Raw genomic sequence first — 13,851 nt, 5'->3', positions numbered from 1 at the left:
AAAGCCAGGGACTAACTAGGCTATCAAACCTGATTATATTTCACAATATAACAGCATCATATCACTTTTATTTTATTTTATTTACAATCAAGCAGTATATAAATTTTATGAAAATAAATTATGAAATGAATCATACCACCTACCCTTAGAAGTTGAGTGGGTTCAAAGCACTTCTCAAGTATGTATGGATTATATCTATATATTGAGGATGGAAGTCTAAGACTGGAAAGTGGCTAGTCCAGGCATCCAACCTTCGGCCTGCCAGATGTTTTGGAATATAATTCCTATCATCCCTGACCACTGGTCCTGTTAGCTAGGGATTATGGGAGTTGTAGGCCCAAACATCTGGAGGGCCACAGGTTGGGGATGCCTGGGCTAGTCTGAGGTCACCAGATGTGTTCATGGCAGTCAAAAGATGCAGACAGGAACCTCTACACATAGCAGGCTGAGTAGGTACCCCAATAACCAATGCTGTTTTTCTAGAAAAAGAGATGCCAGAGTTCACCATGAACGTCTACCTTGTTTTCTTAGAATAGCAATGGCACCCACCTGAAAGATGATGGAGCTAAGCTCTGGTGAGCTCTGGCTGGAAAAAAGCCCTGCAAGTATCCTGATGTCTTGTTCACTTTGGTGAGGTTATTGTATTTCCATTTAAATTCTAATAATTTTTTTTAAAATTTATGCCTCTGCCTATGTATGCAAATTTTACACAATCTGGGGCTCTCTTCTTTGGTGAATCAAATCCTCTTTTTTCTGGACATACATAACTGGTCACCCTAGATTACAACATTATATTTTTTTCTCCATTTAATGCATAAGACAAAAAGGTTTCCAGTAACTGAAAGCCTTTTTGTAGTTCCAGGGTTGAAGATAAAGAAAATTGATTACAGCTGCTTTATGACGTAACAATGCCAGTGAGTGATGATGGTGATTAGGCCAGATTAGCCTACTCCTTTTTCAGATGGACAAAATCATTCTCCGTGAAGGGTTATGACAAACAGGCAGATGGTGAAGTTCTGTGATTGCTGGTGGTATAAATCAAATGCTGCTGAGTAACTGCCTTTCTGCTGAACAAAAGAGAGGGCCTTTTTTGACTCCTAATATGTATTTAAAATGTTTCTGACCATGATTCTAGAGAAAATATTGGAATGCACACACCAAATGTCTGCTGAACTGCACCTAAGTGGCGCTTTCTGAAATCTGTACTTCCCCAAAGGTTCAGGGTTGTGTTTTTTTTTACAAGATTACTCTGTATAAAGAGGAAGAGTGGACATAGGCTGAAGGGAAGATAAATGGGCATAAATGGAAGAAAATACATAGGCAACAGTCCCAGTCTTCTTCCAGCTACAAAGGAAAGTGAGGAGTTCTTATGGGCAGCTCAGAGGACAATAGCAGAGGAGCAACTGGTAACACCTGACTCCACCCAAATACAATTAATTCAAATGCCACCTGGTGACTAAACAATATAATGGCCCTATCTACACATATGCTTCTGGGATGCTGTTGCAGTTCACATAGTCAACAGTGAGATCTATCAGGCATATTCATATTTGTATGCAACAGCTTTCATCCAAATAATTAGTGACGCGATTAATCGGCTCAAATGCCCATTGTAAAGTGGCCTTCAGAATGGAGTACAGACCTATGGTCCCTTCTGTGTTATTCTTATATAATGGATATTCAAGTATTTGTTTGAAAAGCCTCTTCGTTCAGTTCTGGCCAAAATCCAAAATGCATTGGCCGCATATAGCTCAGAGTTAAGCATACTTAAGTAAATTGAAATCAATAGGCTTAAGCATGCATTAGTCAGTGCTGGACTGTGGCCTTTGTTTTTAATAATCATAAGCTTTCTTTACCACCCTATTAGAGTAGCTGCCTTTTCATTGACCGTGATCCATTGCCTGTAGAATCAGCCCGGCGCACAGAAATGTAGCAGAGGAAACTACATCCTAGCAGGAACATAAGTGGTACAAAAAGCGAAACTTGCTAATGTTCTGCATGTCACGCTGCTGCTCAAGATGCAGCAGGAAGGCTGGTGTGCCTCTTAGTCACATCTTATGTGGTACAAGGGAGAGGGCAGTGAGTTTACACACCCTTGCCCAGCCACCCACCTGCTAACATTTACTACTCCAGGAACACTGTTGTTGCAGCCGAAGTGGAGCTCACTGTGATGAAGCGTCCTTCCTTGGAGTGAGGCATTATGGGAAAGGTGGTCATGTTGATCACCTGTGCTGCTGCTTTGCCACAGCGACTACTGTTTACATTTAACAGTAGTAAACTGTTTAAACTTGCTACTCTTAAACGCGGGTGGCGCTGTGGTCTAAACCACAGAGCCTAGGGCTTGCCGATCAGAAGGTCAGCAGTTTGAATCCCCGCGACGGGGTGAGCTCCTGTTGTTCAGTCCCAGCTCCTGCCCACCTAGCAGTTCGAAAGCACATCAAAGTGCAAGTAGATAAATAGCTACCGCTCCGGCGGGAAGGTAAACAGCATTTTCGTGTGCTGCTCTGGTTTGCCAGAAGCGGCTTAGTCATGCTGGCCACATGACCTGGAAGTTGTCTGCAGACAAATGCCGGCTCCCTCAGCCTATAGAGCAAGATGAGCGTGCAACCCCAGAGTCGTTCATGACTGGACCTAATGGTCAGCGGTACCTTTTCCTTAATCTTTACTCTTAAACTTTAAATAGTATTTGCACATATTGAAGCCAGCTGAAAGCAACACAGTCCTCTTGGGAGCCATCTCACCCACAATGCCTCACTCTGGGGAACAGCCTGCCCTCAGAGTGACTCATTCTGGTGTGGACACCTCCAGAGAGCAGGGGTTCAGTGTGTGTGGGGTGTGTGTGTGTGTGTGTGTGTGTGAATCAGGTGTCCCCCCACAGGAATCCCCCATCCTGCCCTGCCTGCCGCCAGGGGTCTCTGGGTCCCGGAGCCTGGCTTGGCCTTGCTGCTGCTGGAGAGATAGCAAGGAACACCACCAATTGCTTTGCTACAGCAGCAAAGTTGCAGTGATTCTCCTAGAACGATAAATGGCAGTGGGTGACTAACAGGGCCCCTTTGCTCACAATGACATCCTATTTCCCTTGGCATAAAAAGGTAAAGGTAAAGGGACCCCTGACCATTAGGTCCAGTCGTGGCCGACTCTGGGGTTGCGGCGCTCATCTCGCTCTATAGGCCGAGGGAGCCAGCGTACAGCTTCTGGGTCATGTGGCCAGCATGACTAAGCCGCTTCTGGCGAACCAGAGCAGTGCACGGAAACGCCGTTTACCTTCCCGCCGCAGCGCTTCCTATTTATCTACTTGCACTTAATAAGAAAGGCATTGTCAAATGGTCGGGCCTGGAGAGCCTCAGCACATCTGTGCTGTGTACACAAAGGAAGAAGCATATGGCACTACACAAAGAAGTGAATGTGGTTCTGCCTCAGGCAGCAAAATGTTTTGCCCTTCCCCAAACCATGGTGTAAAGAAGGTGACTACACATTATTGAACTAAAGTAGCCATTCTAAACACCGTATTTTGCGAAGGGACTAGAAAATTAGAGTAATCCGGACGGTATTAATTGGGTAACATATGTCACATATCTACAATGCCTTGGTCTTCTTGAGTGCTTTGGTGTCCAATCATATTCTCCAAAATCAACTATAAAAAAGCTAGAGTTAATTATTGCAACCTGTTGCAGATGGTTACCTATTTTTGTACATTGCAAGCTGCTATCTATAATAGGCACCTACAGTATAAATAAAAGGCTCTGTATTCATAAATTCTACACACTGGGATATTCTGAAGATAGCAGATGATTCATATTTCCCAATACCCTCTGCTATTGCAGTAGAATTCTATATGGGTGTGAAATACTCTCATCTATTTGTTCAGTTCAGTTATAAATCATTTTAACAAATTAAACCCCATTCACAGGTTTGCAGCAGGAATGTTGCATCTTGCTATAGAATGGCCAGCAAAAAAAGGAAGATGGAGGATAGGGAACAATGTTAGTAAGAATGCTTGTGTTGGTATATGCAGTTCATGGCTTGTGTTGACAAAATAGTCCACGTAGTGAATTTCTGTAATCCAGGATTGATGAGGATAGAAAACAGTTATACCAACAAGTCTACTTTATGAAAGGAACATCCTACTCATGGAAATACTTCTTCCTCGAGCAGAAGGAGCTCTGAGTTCAATCCATTGTCAAATAATTCCTTTTTTTATTTTTTGAAACAGAAACTTTAGCCCATGACTTTAGAGTAAGATCTTGACAACAGTAGATCAGTGAGAAATAGATCCACTATGAAATGCTCAAATAATTTTTTTTGTATTTCAAACAAGCAGTTCACTTCAAATTTTGAACACCTAAATATTCAAAAGAGATTTTATTGTTGAAGTACTTTATATTATATTTAAGTAATAATAAATAACATGGCTGATTAGTTTTGACAGATTCATTTTTCTAGTTTTTACATAGTTTTAACATTTTATAGTTAAAGATAGGAAATGGTCCAAGTACAGCAATGATGCCCTTCCCACTACTTGAGGCTATGAAATAAATACTATTTTATAAGTAGTGATAGTCGGTATGATTTTGGTGTTTCAAAAACCATGGACAATTAAACTGCAATTCAGTACAACTTATGTTTTGAGTTTTCTGTGGAAGGAGAATTTGCAGTATGATAATGCTGCCCCAATGCATCACCTGACAAATGCATAACAGCATTTATCATAAGTCACAATGCACCCAAGAGTTGATAGTCTAGATTATTTTGGCTGAGTTTATAAAAAAAATAATGCAGGGCTAATAGCTCTCTATTTATTTAGAGTACCAAATAAATCAACCGCTTTCAAAAATGGAAAGGCCAGAAAAGAAGTGATTGTTCTTTTCCATTTTATTTTTTTTCTGGCCTAAGGTAATTTACATAACCATACCCAGTTTGGGAGAGTAATTTATCATGTTCGGGAACTGTTTTTCCCCTACCGTTTTTGGAATTTCTGTAAAACTCATTTGGTAGCAAGGCTGTTAACAAGTGGTGCAAAAGTAGAACCATTGCAGACAAGTGCCCGGCTCCTTGAGCAGTAGTAGCAGTGGGAGATGGACCCACTTCCTGGCTCAGCCTGAGTAGGCCCACTGGCATTATATCCCACAACTAGCACTCCAAAACTTGGTGATGTACCTTTGACTGTGGACTACTGATTACCACAAGGATTTATAAAGCCTTGCTGAGCATTCATGGATCAAGTCTCTACACAGGGAGCTGAGCTGAAGGAGTGAAAAATTTACAAAATCCGCAATTGAGAAGATCTATTTGGGGGCACCAAATTTTGGCCTCGCACAGGGCACCATATTTCAAAAAGTCAGTCCCTGCAGGCACTGATCCTAGAAGGAGCCAATAGCCATGCCAGAGGATACTAACCCTTTCACTAGCAAGCTGCACACTCAGAAGGTGAGGCTTGTTGTTATTTTGCACGAGCCTTTCTTCTGTTTTGTCATCCACTGGTATGGAAATAAATGACCTCTTTCATGTCAATTTATCCAATAAAGAAGCCAAGAAGAAGGTTTTAATACCCAGATTCACATCCTCATGGCAGTGAATGGGTGAAGGCAGACAGCTAGGTGAAGGCAAGCATCCCTGTGTGACATGGGCATAGACAGGATATATGTTTTTGGGGGAGAGCAAGACACCCACCTGTCATCATCCTCTGTCTGGCTCTGTCCAAGCCACCTGTGACACACTTCATCAGTTCACAGAAGCCACGCCTCCATCCGGTTGCCAGTTGTGTCGCTAGAATGCGCCACAACATCATCCAAGTGACCTCAGCGAACATTTCAGTTTCAAATATTTCAATCATTTCTATTCTTAGTTAGGTGTTTTTATTTATTTACTTGATGGGGGGGAGCAGCCACCCCCCCCCCTGCTGCCCTGGCTATGCCCATGCTGTATAATAATGCAGAGAAAAGACATTTAAATGAGGAAAATATCATTTCAGCTTTTAAAGAAATGGTGCCCAGCACTGACCACATTCTATAAACTTTTCACATGGTCCACCAGAGAATTACTTTTCTCACAATGGGATTCAAGACATTGTGTTAAATATCCTTGACCTCAGGTTTCTGCTTGTGTCCCTAAAATGCCTAGCAGAACCTCAGATGTTAGCAGGACGTTTCTTCTAGAAATAAGGGTGCCGGTATTGCAGACCCTTGAGTACCCCCAGAAAAAGAAGTATTGGTTGTTAGTAATCTTCGCATAAAGTCTGCTAGCTCACATGCTACCTTTTATCATAGAGTACTGCTTTCTATCACACTTTAGTTGATAATGCTGTTGGGAGGTAGTAATAAAATTGCTGTTTTAAGCATTCATCTAAAATATGCTCGTGTTTCCATTTACACTCCAATAGTGAACAATTTAAGCCTGTGCTGATTCAAGCTATGCACAATGTTACGACAACTATGCCCCTCTGAAAAACAGTTAAAACATCCTCTTTGAAAATAGTTATTATTATTATTGTTGCTGTTGTTGTTGTTGTCGTCGTCATAATTTTAAAGACTTCACTGAGTCTGATTTATCTGTTTCTTTATTGGGATTATCCCTTCCTTCTTTCCAAAGGAGCCCAAAGGATTCTCATTTGCCACTGATAAACTGAGCACTTTCATCCATAAGATTACATTTGTTAAGCTTCAGACATATTGTTAGAGCTTTCCCACTCTCTGCAGGACACATTTAAAAGCATAATTATCTAATGAAAATCATACTTTTGAAGCTTGCATATCTACAGTCTGGCTACGGTAGTTATCATCATTTTCGAGCAAATGTTAAACATGAGCTTTAAGTTGTGATTAGCAGTTGTAAAGAACTAGAATAATATGTAAAGGGTAGGAACAATTTTTGTGTCTAGCACCACTTCAGTACTTAAACATGAACCTAATCCCTGACATTTATTGTAAATCTATTGTTGCAGAAGTCACTTGAAAAAGAAGAAGAAGAAGGAGGAGGAGAAGAAGAAGAAGAAGAAGAAGAAGAAGAAGAAGAAGAGGAGGAGGAGTAGTAGTTTGGATTTGATATCCCACTTTATCACTACCCTAAGGAGTCTCAAAGCGGCTAACAATCTCCTTTCCCTTCCTCCCCCACAACAAACACTCTGTGAGGTGAGTGGGGCTGAGAGACTTCAGAGAAGTGTGACTAGCCCAAGGTCACCCAGCAGCTGCATGTGGAGGAGCGGGGAAGCGAACCCGGTTCACCAGATTATGAGTCCACCGCTCTTAACCACTAAGCCACACTGGCCAGATCCCCAAATCTGTCAAACCAGAGAAGATTTTCACCATTGACATTAATAGGGCTAAACTGCCTGAAATTCAGTTACTCTATTACCAAAGGCAGGGGTGAGGAACCTCCATCCCAAGGGGCCAAACGTGGCTTGTTGTCAGGCTGCCCGAGTCTTTTCTGGGGAAGCTATGCCCACCCACCCCATATCTGCTGTCATGCATGACAGGAAGTGTGGGTTGGGTAAGGGCGGGGCTTCAAATGAATAATTAAGGTCTTAAAGTGAGCTCCCAGTAGTTATTTGCTGGGACAAGGTGTGTTCCCACCTTGTTCAAGGAGTCGGAAGCGGCTTCCTTTTGATGGAAACCACTTCTCCCTCCTAGTGTTACTCTTTGAAGCAGCCCTCAAATGTCAGGGACTGGCGGGGTTCTCACGAGTGTGTGGCCGAAGCAGCAGGGTGGGGAACAGAGGCTAACCCAGGAGAGGGGGCCAGCAACTTATGGGGTCTGGTGCCACCTGAGAGGCAGGAGTTGGGGTGGGATGAAGGGGAAAGGTCCAAGCATCAGAGGCGGAGGAGGGTGTGTCAGAAGTGGAAGGGAGGCTGCTCAGGTGAGGGTATAGTGTTTGCAAGAATTGGTGGGAGGTTTTTTGTATGGAAACCTTTTTGAAGATACAATTCGATCCCCTTGCTTGGGGGTACCATACAACTTTCTTGGTACAGAACTTTCCTTGCATTGATGCTTGTGACACAGCTGTCGCTTAAAAAAACCTACAAAAACACAAGTCTTTCTCCTCTCACTAAATGCAGGCAGCAGTTAAAGATTGATTGTAATCTGCATTTGTCATTTTCTCCCGTCCTCCTAGATAGACATTGTATTCTTGGGGCAGCTTTGATATAGTTTGTAATCAAATTCCATACCTAATTTGAAAGGAACACGCAAACAGCTTAGCATTTTCTCTCTCTGAAATGAAGGCTTGGGCAGAATGAAGGATGAAAATCAATAGAACGGAAATGCCTCCTGCTCTGAAAGCATGATGAAAGGCAACTAATTTGCTCTGTTTGTGCCAGACTCACTAATCTGCCTTCCCCATGGTAGGAATTTTGGAGTGGTTACAGAGCTAGCAGAAAGCTCATCAGTGAAGCACTCCTTATCTTCTTCTAGGTGTTATTTTTGCAGCGCCCAGGATAAATTCAGAGAGAGAGAGAGAGAAAGAGAGAGAGAGAGAGAGAGAGAGAGAGAGAGAGAGAGAGAGAGAGGCGTTTCAACAAACAGCCAGATTTGTGACATGAAGGTCATATTTTGCAAGTAAAAGTGACTTTGGACTGAACAGGTTTATGAAGTTCTGAGAGTGAATAAACATCTGGACCTTCTGCCAATAACAGTGGCAGACACAAAGATCACTTTTGACTCCATTTTGGCACAAGACTCAGCCAGAATCTTGGAAATCCTTATTTGCTCCAAAGTGAAATGCCCTGAAAAATGACCCTTTATGTGATACAATGGAACACATTGGATGCAAACCTCTTTATCTGAGGCATGGTTGGCATAGATACATACGAGCCATTTGGCACCTGTGCTAAAGTTTGACATCCATATATAACTCAATGAACCAGCTGTCCATAGCGTCACACATCAAAATCCTTTCTCATTTGGATTAGTGAAGCTCATACAAGTAGGTATCACAGATTCAGGTGCTTGCTTACCACAGGATTAAAAGCATTAGAACATAAGGTTTGCCAACTTCTTCAAGCCCATGGGCCATTCTCCTGGTTGTGCTTTCCTCTGCTGGAGGAGGATAGGGGAAAGAGAAGTTTGGAGCTCATTCAGGTTCATCGCACCTTGTGCATGCCACTCCAAACCATGATTTAGTGTGATGCGCAAATAGAACTATTGTTTTGTTGGGCCATGCTGCCATCTTGTTAGCTTTATCTGGATACATGGAAGCTTCTATTGAGGAGGGAGAAAGATATTCAAGAATTCAAGTAGGCCATCAAATGGAAGCAAGTTACATAAGTCAGACTGACACAAAATTCTAATGATAAGAGCTGTTAAAGTAACTTTACTTGAAGAGTTGAATTAATCTTAAGAGTCTTGTAGAAGAAACATTGTGACATTATAACTGGCAGATCTATTCAGCCTGAAGTAATTTTCTTGAGTGATATTTTCTGTATATAAAATTCAAACAAAGTAGTTCTGGAACATGCACTACTGTTGAAAACGTGTTTCATCTCTTGGGGCAAGATTATTTAAATATACCTAGTACCTCGAGCGTTTGCCTTTGGATTTCAACACAGAATGTAAAAATAAGTTAGAAAGAATCTGATGGGAGGGGCGGGTATTCACACAGGGATACATTTAGATATCTGAATATCTTGTCGGCTGTTTTATGTGATCAGCAATGTCCAAGATTGTATATATATCGTGTAATCTGGGAAGTTAAACCAGGATTTAGTATCTTGCTAAAGTGTATTCAGCAGAACATAAGACTTAAGATGTAGAGGACCCCACCATGGCCAGATGAAATATAGAAGAGGTTGAGGCACACATATGGACTCAGATAAGCCTTTCTTTCCAGGACCAAATTGGCTATTGGGCTATGTATTTTATATAATAGGATGAAGGCTGCTGCTGTAGAACAATTATCTGAGTTGAAAATGGATTTACTCCATTCCCTCATCACTAAGAACTTTATGGCACTTTCTTTATCACATAACATCAAAGCAATGCATCAGGGAGACTTAAAAAATATATATTGATGGGCTTGTTTGTTTGGGGCTAGGACCCAGATTTCTGTAACACCCAGCAGCTGTAGATCCTGTATCATCTTAGGATGCAACTTAGGATGCATTTGGCTGTTTTAGTTTGGTGAACTCCACTTGGAGATATCGAACAAATGCAAATAAGCATGTATTCAGGGCAAGCAGGTCCCTTTCCCTATGTGTCCAGAATGAGGGTTATGTGATATATAGGAAGCAGTGAGCTCACTCTGAAGTGGCTTCATATGTTCTTACTGACATTATCACAATGCCAAGTTAAACTGGGTATTTGGCACTGTGATGCCAGCTTGTTCACAACACGGTCTCTAATTGGCTTGGGTCATATTGTGGAAAGGACAAAGTCTCAGTGGTTATTTTAGTTTTATAAAAGACGCACCAGCTGCTCAGCCCAGCAGTGAACAACAGTAATTTGCAAACAATAACAATCCAGGGTTTGGGGTTTTTTTTTAGCAGGAACTCAGGGGAGCCCTTACATTGTTTTAAATTAAATAGTTTCTCTCTCTCTCTGAAGGAACTGAAATGCATATACACCCAATGCCAGAGCTAAAAATCTGCCTATATCTGTAATCAATAAAGTTGTGGCCATTTCTAATCCAGATCGTTGCCTCCTTGAGTTCATTAATCACATCTTACATTTAGCTACTGCCTGGGGTGGGTGTGTAGCACTGTCACTGTAACAAACAAACAAACAAACAAACTTCATGATGAGTTCCCCCACCTTTCCCCCCAGAAAAAGCACTGATAACAGCCTGTTTTGTTTCTCAGTCCTTAAGGAAACACTTTGGCTTCTCCGCAAAGCTCCCTTTATACACCAGAAATGTTCACATAATAAGAACATTTACTATAGTACTATAGTACTTTGTAAAACATTTCCATTGCTTTGGTGATTGCAGTACAGTAAAGCAATTCTTCTCAAAGACTTCTCTGTCTACTTTTCGTATTTGTCTACTTCTTTCACTAAAACACATTAATATTCCCCTAGGATGAGAAATAGGGCTGCTTATAAAATCTTGTGTAATTAGGAAAAGATAAATTATCCCACTTAAACCTCTTAAATATTCTACATGCAATGTGCTGTGTATTATTTTTGCATTTATATTATTTGCAATTTACTCTGTATTGAATACTAATGATGAAATGTACTTTACTACAAAACAGGTGACTCAATTCATGTGTGTTGATGTCCTTCCTAGGAGCAGGATGTGTAAGCCTTGTTCTCGAAATATGGTTTATAAACAACAGCAGAAGAAGCTCAGTGTTGTATGCCTGGATTTATATTATGCTCTTCCCATTGTTAGCAGCGTTGGTTTTCATATTTTGAACACTGTTGCATTTCCCCTTTTACCTTGACTTCATGACATTAGCTCTCAATGTAATGCTTTGCTTAAGTACTTAAAGCACCTGACATTCAAATAACTCCAGATATTGCTGGCTGGTGCTGTTGATAGCTGGAGTCCCACAACATCAGGAGGACCACATGTTCCCCATATCTGAAGTAGGTTCTGGAGCCCTGGTGAAGTCTGGCTAAAATTAAAGCGTGGGACCTGAATAATCTTAAGTATTTTTTCTTTATGCTGACTGATTGCTAATATTTTTGAAGTGTCTTTGATAATACTGTCTGATTTCTAACTCAGTGCAATTAGATGTTGTTAACTCTGTAATATATGGTTACTAATGCTTTTCTACAATGAATCTCTCGCAGAGAATGCATTCTTCACACAAAAAAGAGACTCACAATAACCTGGAGACTTGGAAGGCATTGGGCAGTTTCAAAATAATTCAAGGAGACACCTTTCAATGAGTCTCTTTCAATGGAGAATAGACAATTTAGGGTGGGAGAAGTTGAGATCATCTTTGACATTTAAAATAAATCCATTCACTTCATTACAAATTGGGTTCAGATTCTCTTGTTTGTACCACAAAATCCCAACACATCTGTTTGAACACATACATTACTTCCGAACTACTATTTCTCCACTTTTGTAGGTAGTATGCCTCTCCTTTTCTTTTCTTTTCTTTTCTTTTCTTTTCTTTTCTTTTCTTTTCTTTTCTTTTCTTTTTTGAAATCATGCTTATTAGTTTTACAAATACAAAGTTATAAACAGAATCAAAAAGTATATCCATATTAAGAGATTCCTCCAAATCTCAGGACTCCCTCCCCTCATCCCCTCCATGGGGTCCCATTTTAAACATTTACTACTGCATATTCTTCCCTACTCCAATTTTTATATCAGACTATATTATCCATAGTAATTACTACACTACAAGTGAAATAAAAATCCTGCCAATGTTTCCATCTGCTGGAGGCAGTATGCTTCTGTACATACAGTGGTACCTCGTGTTACATATGCTTCAGGTTACAGATGCTTCAGGTTACAGACTCCGCTAACCCAGAAATATTACCTTGGGTTAAGAACTTTACCTCAGGATTAGAACAGAAATCGCGTGGCAGCAGTGTGGCGGCAGCGGGAGGCCCCATTAGCTAAAGTGGTGCTTCAGGTTAAGAACAGTTTCACGTTAAAAACGGACCTCCAGAACGAATTAGGTTCTTAACCCGAGGTACCACTGTACTATCCTAGTTGATGGAAACTGCAGGAGGGGAGAATGCTCTTGTCTCAGGTCCAGCATGCGGGCTCCTCAAAGGCATCCATGAAAACAGGACGCTGGACTAGATGGGCCATTGGCCTAATCTAGCAAGCTCTTCTTATGTTCTGATGTAAATAGCCAGTTTGGAAAGCAGTCTTATCCATGTATACATCACTGAGTTCAGTATAAAGGATTGTAGTCTTTAAAGACCTAAACCCAAGGCAGACTTAATATTCCTTAAACAAGTCTAGCTCTTTGTTAAATTTAGGCCAACAACTGCAGGTCAGGGGTGGGGAACATGCAGCTTTCCAGATGTTGTGGGCCTGCAGCTCCCATCACTCCCAATCATTGGCTATGCTAGCTGAGGCTGATGGGGGCTGGAATGCAACAACACTGGGATTCCTTACAGCGTGGCCATAGATCTAAGATGGCTGCTTGGAATATAGCCACCCGCAAGGCCGGCTTTGGTATAAACCCAGGCTAGCAAAAACATCTCCAAATTTGCAAATTAATGAGTGATTTAAAAAAAAAAATCCCTAAAATGATCTTACAAACTTTTTTCAGCATCAGTAACAAAGTCAAAGCCTAACGTGATGAGAGGAACCTAAAATGGAGACTCTGCAGAATACAGAGACAATTGAAAGACAATAGCAGACATTAGTAAGAGACTCTGTAGCGGACATGACAAAGGCAGAATTTACAACTCTATTAGCAACTCACCGGGAAACTCTTAAGGACTTAATTAAAACCCTGCTGTGCCCTATGGAGAAACAACTTCAGGGATTTAATACAAAGCTTGAAGCCCTGACGGAATCTACAACAATGACAAATTTACAGACCCAGGCACGTGAGGAAGAACTTCCCCGTCTGACAGCTGAAAATGAGAAATGAACTAACGGATTTGGAAAACAGATTTGGTGTGTGTGCATGGAGTGCATTGCTTCACGGAACCCCTCCTAGGACATTGTAGTGTACTTTGCTCACTACAAAAAGAAAGAGGAAGTATAGTCTAGGATAAAGGACCACACTTTTATACAATATGAGGGCACCAATATTAAGGTGATGCAGGATTTGCACAAGCAACTTTAAAAAATAATAATGGAGGGAACTACATTCTTGTACCCTAAAACAACAGGAAGCGAAAATCAAATATCACTGGGTTTCCCTTTTAGGCTCATAGTAATGAAAGGCTGAATTCAGCTTACTGCCACCAACCAGGAAGAGGCAATACAACTTTCTTCCTT

This window comes from Podarcis filfolensis (genome assembly GCF_964270895.1).
Source record: "Podarcis filfolensis genome assembly, chromosome: 10".
NCBI lineage: Eukaryota > Metazoa > Chordata > Lepidosauria > Squamata > Lacertidae > Podarcis > Podarcis filfolensis.
The sequence above is the reverse complement of the archived record's forward strand: the minus strand, read 5'-3'. Positions refer to the sequence as shown.